Source organism: Mastomys coucha, unplaced genomic scaffold (assembly GCF_008632895.1).
Source record: "Mastomys coucha isolate ucsf_1 unplaced genomic scaffold, UCSF_Mcou_1 pScaffold18, whole genome shotgun sequence".
NCBI lineage: Eukaryota > Metazoa > Chordata > Mammalia > Rodentia > Muridae > Mastomys > Mastomys coucha.
The window spans coordinates 110556689-110567856 of record NW_022196900.1 but is presented as its reverse complement, the minus strand read 5'-3'; the positions used below and the strand labels follow the sequence as shown (position 1 = coordinate 110567856).

Sequence of the window (11168 nt, the reverse complement as noted above, 5' to 3'; positions counted from 1 at the left end):
GGATGGATAGGTAGGTAGATAGATAGATAGATAGATAGATAGATAGATAGATAGATAGATAGATAGATTCATACATGCATGCGTGCGTGCATAATACATAGATGATTAAGATGGTTAGATGAGAGATGTAAGTAATTGAAAGAATGCCTGTCAGACTGGGTCGCCATGGGGTCCAAAGGTGGCAAGGCATGGGGAAGGCAAAGTGTAATGACCTTTTTGGGGTTCCAGGTACCAGTTCCTGGTGTCTAGTGATGGGGCCTGGCCTGAGACGGGGGGAGAGGGGGAGAAGGGCTGTGCTGATTATGTTTAGTGGTCACCGCTTCTCTACATCCAACACATATAAACAGAGGGGAGGGGGGACAGAGACAGAGATGGAGAGCAATAGAGATGGAGAAATAGATGGAGAGAGACAGAGAGATAGCGAAAGACCCAGGGAGATTGTCTACAGTTTCCCAAGGTAGAGTCTGGGACATTTGCGGCTAGTAGCCTATTTGTTTATACAGTGTGCATGTGTGCGCGCATGTGTGTGTGTTGACGTGTGTGCACTGTGTTGGTATCTGCATGCCTGTACATGTGTGTGCTTGTGCATGTAAGTGTGTGTGTGCATGTGTGTGCATGTGTGTGTGTGAGTGTTTACCGAGACACCCCCTCTGTGTCATGCCCTGTGTTGAATATAGAAGTATGATAAGAACCAGGAGCACACCATCTGTATGGAGCTTTATGCCCTAGAGGGGAAGAAACAAACTGATCCCACGATCACAAAATCAGGGTGTTGGCTTTCATCTCCTGTCTCAAGAGACTGACTGTCATGACAACATAGCCCTCAGGGTTTCCTACGGCACCACATGCTGAGTGCTTTGCCAAGGTGGACAGCTGGAAAGCACAAACACTGGAGAGTGCCCTCTATTCCTGGGATCTCATGACCCTGTGACCCCATCCTATCCTGCATGTACCTGGATGCCCAGCATTTATTTTCCTTCTGACTCAGTTGACATACGTGTAGATGTGATTTGGAATACAAACTGGAGTCAGAAAGGTTCCATCTGCCCAGTAATGAATCTTACGCAGGCTGGGCCGAGATCGTGTACCTCGGTCTTGTCCTGTGTAAATAGGAGAATAGTGAGAATAGGGTGTCTAACCCACAGCCTTGATTAAAGTAAGGTAGTGTACACAACACAGCCTGTGAAGGAGTGATGGTGATGATGGTGGTGGCGATGGTGATGATGATGGTGGATGGCGATGATGGTGGTAGTGATAACGATGATGGTGGTGGTGCTATTAATGATGATGTTGTTTCTGATATTGATGATAATAATGATGGTGACAATGATGGTGGTGGTATTGTGGAGGAAGGTGGTGAGGATGAGAATGGCTATGGAAGATTATGGAATCTATAATCTGCCTTCGTTCTTCTGGTATAGTAAGCGATGGACCTTATCAATGCCACACAGGGGACAGAGCAGCAGAGAGGGACAGAGAGAGTGGACCTGGACTGTTGCCAGGTGGCTCTGGGACAGGAGAAGAGAGCTGGGCAAATCGCAGCTCCCCCCCCCAGGACCCCTTCCTGGGAAGGTTGACCCCTACAGCCTTCACCCAGCCTCCTTTCAGAGGACAGCAAGGGGCCACCACTCAGCAGAGCCTAGTGGCTTGTTTTCCATTCCAACTCCTGCTGGCCAGGCCCCCAGGGCTGTGGGCTTCACCTGGTGCCCGACGTGCACCTCCAGGGGTGGGTCTTACCTGGTGCCTGACCTGCACCTCCAGGGGTGGGTCTTACCTGGTGCCCGACCTGCACCTCCAGGGCTGTGGGCTTCCCCTGGTGCCCGACCTGCACCTCCAGGGCTGTGGGCTTCCCCTGGTGCCCAACCTGCACCTCCAGGGCTGTGGGCTTCCCCTGGTGCCCAGCCTGCACCTCCAGGGCTGTGGGCTTCACCTGGTGCCCAGCCTGCACCTCCAGGGCTGTGGGCTTCACCTGGTGCCCGACCTGCACCTCCAGGGGTGGGTCTCCTGTGCATTACCTTGCAGGCCCCCCGAGGCCCCACACTGGGTGTGGCGCCTCCACAAGCAGCCTTCCCAGCCCACTGCTCACTGGCTGCTAATAAGTCGACCAGATGCCAGTTTCCCCCTTTCTCCATTTCAAGTCCCAAGCTTGTGCCCATCTAAGCAGCAAGGACACACATTCGATAAATCAGCAATTCTCTACCCCTTTGTCAGGCTTCATTATTGCTAATTTAATCAAAATGAAGAGAGAAGGGTAGGTGTGCTGAATCACAGACCATAAAATCCCGTGACTCACTCCAGTGTGTGACCAGTGTGCAGCCTGGCTGTTAATCATGAGGGGCGGGCCTGTGGCTTTGGGGCCCAGAGTCTGATGGGGACACTGGGCTGGCAAAGGGACAAGCCTTAGGCTCACAAGGGCTACTTACTGCCTTCCTTACCAGTTAGCACCGTGTCTCTGAGATGACTCTGCTAGGCCTGAGCAGAGATGGGACCCTCCTCTTCACATCTGGTCTCCCAGATGAGAGGTCCCCACGGGAGTCGACGACAGCATGCCGCCGGCGCGATTCAGACCACCCAGCTCCAGCGGGAGGAGTCCCCTGTCTCCTTTCTGTTTGCTATTAACAAGTTTTTGTTGGATAGCAGCAAGCAATATTTCCAGAACAAATAAAGCTGTGGAGACATTTGCCTTAGGCATTTTACAGCTCAACTTGAATATGTTTATCTCGGCCTCGCTGTTTGAATAACATCTCTGAAGGGATATTTGGACATTTAAATTTTCAGCTCACAGGCCAGTACTGGAAGGAGGAGGAGCAGACAGCTCTGAGAAGGGCCTCCAAGGCTACCGCACACTCCCTAGGCTAACTATGGAGCAGTGGTAGCTCTGGAGTCCAACCCTGGCCACCCCTGCCTACCACCTCCCCCTGGCATCTGTGGCCTCCATTCCTCCAAGGCAAAGGGAGCAAGCTCCATCAAGGGACAAGGTCAAGCAGACACTGAGCTGTGAAGCCAGACACGTGGTCCAGAGAGGGGCTGGGGTCCACTGGAAGATAGCCTGTCTCCCACCTGGGCAACCTTGCCCAGAACTGGCCATATTTTTTTTTCCAAATGACCTACTGAGTTTGGATATGAAAAAAATCCCTTCTAGGTCCAGCTTGGGTTTTGTCCACTCTGCAGGTCGAGCCTCAACTGCTTCTCTTCCTGAAGCTTTCAGGGGGCTTACTCCCACTGAGATGTGGAGAGAGCTACAGGGTAGGTTTTCCAATTCCACTTATTCATTTGCAGGGATGGGCACACACATGCCACAGCACCCATGTGGAGTTCAGAGAAGCACCGGTGGGAGCCAGTTCTCTCCTTCCACCACGTGTGCCCTGGGGAATCACGCGTAGATCAACAGGCCTGATGATTGCACTGGCCCAATGGGATAGATTTTGAAATGTGCACAGTGTGGGGGAGAGAGGTAATTCAGTTGGTAGTGTGCCTAACAAGCATACACAGAGCCACGGTTTCATCCCTGGTTGTAACCATGCCTGGTGGTGCCTGCCTGGAATCCTTCCGGTGGGGAGGTAAAGGCAGGAAGATCAGGTGTTCAAGACTACCCTCAGTAACTTGGGAAGTTCAAGACCAGCCTGTGTTACATAAGTCCTTGTCTCAAAACGATTGTGCTGCGTGGTGTCAAAAATGATATTAGGAGACCGGACAGGGAGGAGGCTGCAGCAGGATAGAGTTTTGATTAATCTTGGGATGAAAAATCCCACGAGGCTGGCAGAAGCCAGTCACAAGGAATCTCTCATGCGGTCAGTCTTTGTGCCACATTGTCTGTGACACAATTGATCTCCACTCATGTCCTTTCCTTCTTGCTCCCTGACAAGGCTTTTTTTTTTTTTCCTGCAGACAATGCTTTGAAAGCCTTTTTGGTTGTCAGGGTCAGTTCCTAGGGAAGGCTTTAGAATCTATATCCTTCTTCCTTCCCGCTTGGCCTCCCTTCTGCAGCCAGGTCAGGAGATGGGCATTTCTGTCTATAACTTGCTAATCTTGGAGGGCCTTGGGTTCAAATCCCTGCTCTGGCCATGAGCAGATTGCCACTCTGAGAATCAATTGCTTCTTCGTCTGGAAAAATGGGGCAGTTGTCCCTCTGTGTGGGGTCTTTGTGAGAATTGAAAGAAATGACCCTTAAGAATCAAGTTGAAGTAGACTCAGCTGTCTCCTGTTGTCATGGTCACGGTGAGGGCCAGCAGGAAGCTGTCATGGCTGCTCAGTGTCCTGCTCTGGGGTGCTGCTGCAGAGCGAAGTCCTCTGGAAAACTAGCTGCCATCTTTGTCAGTGCATCCATACTTGCTTGCAGGAGTCAGTCACCACAGGGCCTGGGGACTGTGTGCGGCCTCTCATAGAAGGGAGATGTGGAGAGGCTCTTGGATCAGCCACCCCTCTTGGCCATTTGTGTGCAATTTTCCCCTAATCGTGCATGGCCTTGGAAGGGGAGGGCCTCAGGAGGTGCTGAAGTCTCCAGGAGAAGGGAGGACTACATGAGTTCCTTTATAGAGCCATAGGGAAACCATCATCCTTGCTTGGTGAAGACTTTCCAGTGTGGCTGATTTGGGGCCACCTGTGTTCCTATTAGGGACCCTCACCAACGCTCTTTAAGGAAGCCAATAAACTCATTGATTCCCTGGGCGGACTTTGGTGGAATCTTACATTGGTTTGTCACTGGGCCGTATGGGGAGATGGAGCCCTCCTTTACATCTCCCCAGGGAAGGGATTCTGAGAATGGATGTTGTCCTATAGGCACAAAGGCCAAGAGTACCTCTGTCTCTGCAAGCCAGACTAAAGGACTGTCTTGGTCATCCCCGTAGCCTCTGGGGCGCTGGGCCCATGTGGGTGGAAATGGGATTCTTGCTCAATTTGGATGTCTATGTGTCAGAGGGAAAGCGGTTAATAGCCCCCCACCCCTTCCTGGAGGTATAGGATACATACTGTTAGGAGACAAGATGGCCAGGACAAGCTCACGCCTAGCAGAAGGTGCTTCAAGGTGTGATAAACACACCATCCTGGGCATGCGGAGTCCTACAGAGCTGTGGTTCCCAGCCTGCCCCGCAACCAGAGAGATCCAGCTCTGAGAAAAAGAGTTCCCCTCTGGAAAGGCCACCTCAACAAGGAGGCGGCAGCCAGTTTCCCGCCACGCCTTGGCAGTTCTAACTTCCTTGGGGCTGTCCCTTGGCTGTTGATGCAGAGCTGAGTCTAAGACTGGAAGGCACTCAGCCTGTGACCCTCCACCCAGGACCACAGTGGCCTTTGCTGTCACACCTGCCCACCCTCATCTTCTTGTCCTACTGAGTTCTATAGGGCTAAGACTGACTTATCATTGTTGGATGTCCTTATGCCACTTTGAACCACTCCCTGGGCCTTGCGGCCCTGCCCCAGAGCTCCATAGGAGGGCAGTTGGCAGTGAATGGCTGCCTGACTCCAGATCTCTAGCCCCATCTAGAGCAGACAGAGCAGCCCTGTCGCTGCTGAACAAGACTCCCAGTGCCGAAGGTAACCTCCTCCTCTCCAGCCATCCCCTCTGTGCTTGACTAGCCTTGACTAGCCTCATCTGGTGTCTTTTGAGATCTCTTCGCCCATTCCACAGCCCTCAGAGCCTGGCCCTGCCTCGAGTTCTCACTATAGATGCTCATTTCTGCATTACCCTGGGAAGGCTATCATCTCATTTCCGTCTCATGTACTCTCGTGTACGAGTGGTGTATCCTGCCACCTCCATGGGGTTGGCACCACATTTTGACGTCTGCGTCTGCTGATGTCTGCTGAGGCCTTTTCAGCATTTGTTTCAGTTTCATCTCTTGCTAAACACCCCGACTAAAAGTGCCTCGGGGAGGAAAGAGTTTATTTGAGCTTACACTTTCCAGTCAAAGTTCATTATTGAGGGAACTCAAGCCTGCTTGCTGTTCCTCACAGCCAAACCATAAAGGATGCTGTTGGCTAGTTGGCTCACAGGCTGGTTTACACTGAAGTAGCTTTCTCATCTAGTCTGGACCATCAGTCTAGGGAATGGTGACACCCACAGTGGCCCTGGACTTCCTGTATCAATTGGCAATCAAGACAAGCCCCTACAGCCGTGCTCACGGCGCAGTCTGATCCAGGAACTTCCTCTCTCAGACCATTCTAGACTGTGTCAGATCTATCTATCACCTGATGCCCCAAAGCCGGTGAGTTTTATCTTCGACCTCTTCTTATAAATTAGTGCATTGCTACTCAGAGAGACCAGTCATGTGTCTGAGATAGGCTTGGTCTCACATTCCATCAAACTCTCATCCATTCCAGAGCTTTTAAACCCCTGCGTAGAGATGTGTACACATCAGCACCACAAAGGATAGGACATTTCCATCAGCTCAGAAACTCATGCCAAGCTCCAACATGCACACAAGTTGTTGCCTGCTCAGTTGCTTTTATGTCTTGGGTAAATCTCTAGGCGTGAAATTGCTAGGCTGCCTGTTAAACACATTGAACTTTATAAAAATCTGATAGATTGTATTCCACAAAGATCGTCTTGTCTTGCGGATGCCTACCAGCAACGTTTGAATTCTAGTTAACCCCTTCCTGGCCAGCAAGTAATAGTGTCTCTGAAGCTAGTGAGTGCAGGTCGTCGAAACTTTAATTTGTGTTTTGCTAATGACAAGTGATTTTTTTTCAGGTGCCTGATTGCATGTGTCTGTATATCTACCTGAGGAAGGACATTTGAAATGTTATGGCCATTTTCTTCTTTGTTTTACTTATCAACTTTAGAAAGTGTGTGTGTGAGATGTATATGTGTGTTTGTTTGGGTTTGTGCATGTGTGTATCTGTGTGTGCTGTGATTTATGTATGTGTTTGTGTACGTGTATATGTGTGAATGTGGAAATCAAAAGTTGACATTAGGTGTTCTCCTCATTAAATCTTCACCTTATATATTTCCCATTCCACATGTATAGTGTGTGTGTGTGTGTGTGTGTTTGTGACAACTGTGTACAAGTGCATGTGCAAATGTGTACAGAGGCCTGAACTTGACGTTAGATGCCTTCCTTGATTGCTCTCTGTCTGATTTATTGATGCAAAGTCTCTACTACACCGGGGGCTTGCCCACATGGCTTTATGGGCATCAGTTTGTCTCACCACCTCCATCTGTCTTCTGAGTGGGGGAATTACAAGCAGGCCACAATGCCTACCTGGTTTTTATCTGGGTCATGGGGGCAGGAACTCTGGTCCTCACACTTGATGTCAAGTACTTCAACCACTGAGCTATCTTCCAGGTTCTCTCTACCTACTTTTTTTTTTTTTTGAGACAGGATTTCTGAGTGAACCTGGAGTCCACCAGGGGCTGAGCTGGCTAACTGACCAGTGGGCTTTAGGGATCCCCCTGCACCGGGATTTCAGATGGCCAACTGTTGGTCTGTGTTTCCGCCTTGCTGCGAGGATGTCGGAATGGTGGAGCTGCAAACACAGTCTAGAATGGGGGTTCCAGCCCTTGTTTCTCTGGGTGAAAAGAGTAGGGGCTGGGACAGGTGTTGTGGTTCTCAAACCCCTGTGTACACCACTGGGGACCATGAGGAGTTAGAAACGGGGTCCAAAGACCCACGATGAGCGCAAGACTGGGCGGAATCCAAGTGAATGCCGGAAGTACAGAGGGGCTGGAAACAGGGAAGGAGTACCTAGGAAGGAGAGCTCATTGGCTAAACACTTGGGGCCTATCTAGATACCTCATTAGCATGGAGAACTCTAGAATTTTTATGCTATGTAACCAGTTGTCATGGTCCTCTTAGTGGGGTGTCATGGTCACATGCTCCGGGACAGGAACCTGGTTGGGAGCTGATTCTGACGCCTACCATTCTCAGTGATGAGATTTACCGGGGTTTTTGGAATCCTCTCAACCTTACCAGTCCCTCGTCCGCTCACAGGGCTTCCACTTGCCACACAGCCAACGTCACACAGAGATATCTTCAATGAGTGCCGGGGATCTGAGCTCAGGCCCTCACACTTAGACGGCGAGCAGTTCACTCACTGAGCTGTCTGCCGGCACCTTTCTTGCCAGTGTTGTTCTTTGAGCAGACACAAGCCCTTTGTTCTGTGTGAGGCTTGCGAAGGGGCCCTCCTTGCAAGAACATTGGCAAGAAAGGTCCCTAGCTTGTCATTTCACCTTCACACTCATTTTCAATGTGTCTCAAAGGACAAGTGACCTTAATTTCAATAAGGTTAAGTTTCTCAATGTTTTGGTGGTGGTGGTGGTCGGGGTTTTTTTGTTTTGGTTTGTTTTGGTTTGGGTTTGGGTTTTTGGTGACTAGTGCTTTTACTAATGCCAATATCTAAGCAAGTGTTGCTTCACCCAGAACACAAAAGTTCTATGTGATTTTTGCTAGTGTACAGTTTTAAGTCTATCCTTGACTCGTCTGACGTTCGTATTTGCTTATGGTGTGAGTATTGATTGAGGGTTTGTTGTTTTTTTTTCCCCTTAACATGGATATCCAATTTTTCGAGCAGTACGTACTGAAGTGACCGTCTTCTGGCCACAGAGTTGCCTCGGCACTCACATTGAAAATCGATTGGCTGTGTCCGTGAGGTTCTATTTCAGGACTCCCTTATTGGTATCTGTCTCTTTGCCAGGTGCACATTGTCTTGATTACTGTAGCTTGATTCTGAGTCGTAAAACCAGGTAGGGTGTGTCTCGCAGCTTCGTTCTTTTTCTTAATTGTTTTGGCAAGTCTCCCTCCTTTGCCTTTCTGGATAAATTTAAAAATCCATTTGTTGATTCCTACAGAAAACATATCCTGCTGGGACTCTGATCAGAATTGTGTCGTGTCTATAGACTGCCTGATCTGGGGGATGCTCACGGCTGCTGACAGCTCATGGCTACCCAGGCTCCGATAAGTCAGCTCCGTGCCGGCTCTCCTTGCTGGTCTCTGATCTCTTTCATCAGTCCTTCACCATTTCCAGAACACGGATCCTGCCCGTATCTTGCTAGATTACATCTGAACGTTCTTTTCAGGCTGTGATGTTTTAACCACAACCCCCACCCCCAGTGGCACATGGATGCTCCTCGGAGAGCATGGATGCTCCTCGGAGGGCATGGATGCTCCTCAGAGGGCATGGGTGCTCCTCGGAGGGCAGTTGCTCCTGCTGTTGTATAAGGAGCTGAGTTCTGAGGTTGGGGTGCCCCACTCCTGCTGCCTGCCTCCTCCCTCCTCACCCTGGGACTATGTCCTTGGTCTCAAGAGTGAGTTCTGGGAACTAGGTCACTGGGCTACAGTCCCAGACAGACTCTGAGTCACCTTGAAGGAATGAGTCACCAGCTCTGTAGTTTTCCTCTCCCTGAAATGAGAGCTGAGTCACCTGCTCTCTTATCCGTCTAGGAACGCTGGAGCTAGTGACAAGGGATGCACAGGCCCTGAGCTCCTGCTGGAGTAGCTGGAGTTTGAGGAGGTACCGTTGTCTAATCCAGGCACTGTTATGATCTGCTTGTGGGAGAAGTAGACACAAGGAGTAGGCAGAGGATGAGTCAGGAGGCATTAACCCAGCAGGTGCGCCCCCACCCTCCCACAGTGTCTCCTCAGACCCAGGCTCAGCGTATTTACTTCCTCCAACCCCAACTTTCTCTTCTACCCACGGGAACCAGCCTGAGCTTTGCCTGTGTGCACACACAGCTGCCACAGGGGACCTGTCAGTCTCTCAGGCCATCGCCACCCTGTCCTTATGGAGGTTGGTTGGTTGTCCCATCTTCCAAATTAGAGAGAATAAGGGACTCTGATTTCCTCTATTGCCCATCAGATGCCTCTGTGGGGACAGAGCCAGCACCAAGTCACACAGTGGCTCCCTCCAGGTCTCTGGCTCTCCCTCTCCTCCTGGTCTCAGGTCTTCAGTTGGTCAGGTTTCAGCAGGCACAAATCGGGCCAGGCAAGTGGGTTGCAGTATGAAGAGGGGTGATCAGATGCTGACAGAGAGTCGGGGACGCAAGCATTAATTCAAACCCTCCCCAAAGTCGCACGGGTGGGGTTTGACCACAGGCTCCGGCTCTTGGTGAATCACTTGGCCAAGCACTCAGGTTAGCAAAGGGGAGCAAGCAAGGACACTGCTCCAGCTATAGCCTGTTAAAGGAGGAGGAACAGATGCCCTGTCCAGCGCTCCGAAGGCAGTCAGAGCAGTTCCAGGGTGGACTGTTCTTAAGGACCTTCGCCGTACAGGCAGCTCCTAGGAGGGCGTCAGGCCCCTGAGCCTGGGCCAGGCCCGTGTAGTGTGTGGAAAGCAAATGCAAACAGCCACGCCCCCGCGGGACCACGCCCCCGCTGGACTTCTGTCCATGGCCTCCTTGCCATGTGTCAGTCACATCTGAGAGAGAAGCAAAACGTGCTTCACATATTCTTTCCTGACTTTGTTTCTTTTTAAAGAACCTATTTGTTACCTGTGGCTCCTGTAAGGATAATTTAGTGGCTAAAAGTAACACTGAGCTTAGCACCTTACGGTTCTGAACATCTGAAGTCAAACACAACTTCAGAATGGGAAGGTCTGCCGCATGGCTTGGAGCCTGAGGGCACAGTCCGCTGAGGCTTGCAGGGATTGTCCACCCATAGTCGGGAACACCAGCTCTCTCCCTCTTTGTAATCTGAGACCCCAGCCCATGGGATAGTGCTGCCCACGTTGAGGGAGCCTCTTCTCGTTTCAGTTAACCCAGTCCCACCCCCACCCCACCCCCACACCCCACACAGACACGCCGGGAGTTTGATTGTCTCCAAACAATCACAGTTCATCACCGCAGGCTCCTGCTGGAGGCCCCAGGAGAGATGTCATCCTTGCAGTCTCCGGCTTTGGGGCATCTCTTTGCACACAGCGGCCCATATTCAAAGCCACACTGCCTTTCTCTGACCTTCCTTTCCCAGCTGCACACCCCTCTGACCACAGCCAGAGAAGGGACTCTGCTTCTAGAAATGCCAGCCACTGCAGTGTCCCATCTGAGTAACCTTCTGGCTCAGGCCCCCAACCCCATTCTAACACAGCCTCACAGTCCCTTTTGCCACGCATGACATCGAGTTGTGTGTTCCAGAGAGATATTTCTGAACGGCCATCCTATGTTAATGTGCTCATGTGGTTCAAAATCAAAACGGTACTAAAATGAAAGAGATGTCCCACTGAGGACTCGCTTGCACCGGCTTCCT

The 11168-nt window shown here is 50.9% G+C and overlaps 1 protein-coding gene and 1 long non-coding RNA gene across 17 annotated transcripts in view; both read left to right on the top strand.

Moving 5' to 3' along the window:
• LOC116097078 overlaps positions 1-2710 on the top strand; it is a 3656-nt gene extending 946 nt beyond the window's left edge. The window contains exon 2 of the long non-coding RNA XR_004121214.1: positions 2439-2710. This is a non-coding gene — a long non-coding RNA (uncharacterized LOC116097078). The remainder of the gene's footprint in view (positions 1-2438) is intronic.
• Camta1 (calmodulin binding transcription activator 1) overlaps positions 1-11168 on the top strand; it is an 858665-nt gene that overhangs the window by 553041 nt on the left and 294456 nt on the right. The gene's annotated exons all lie outside the window — the stretch shown is intronic.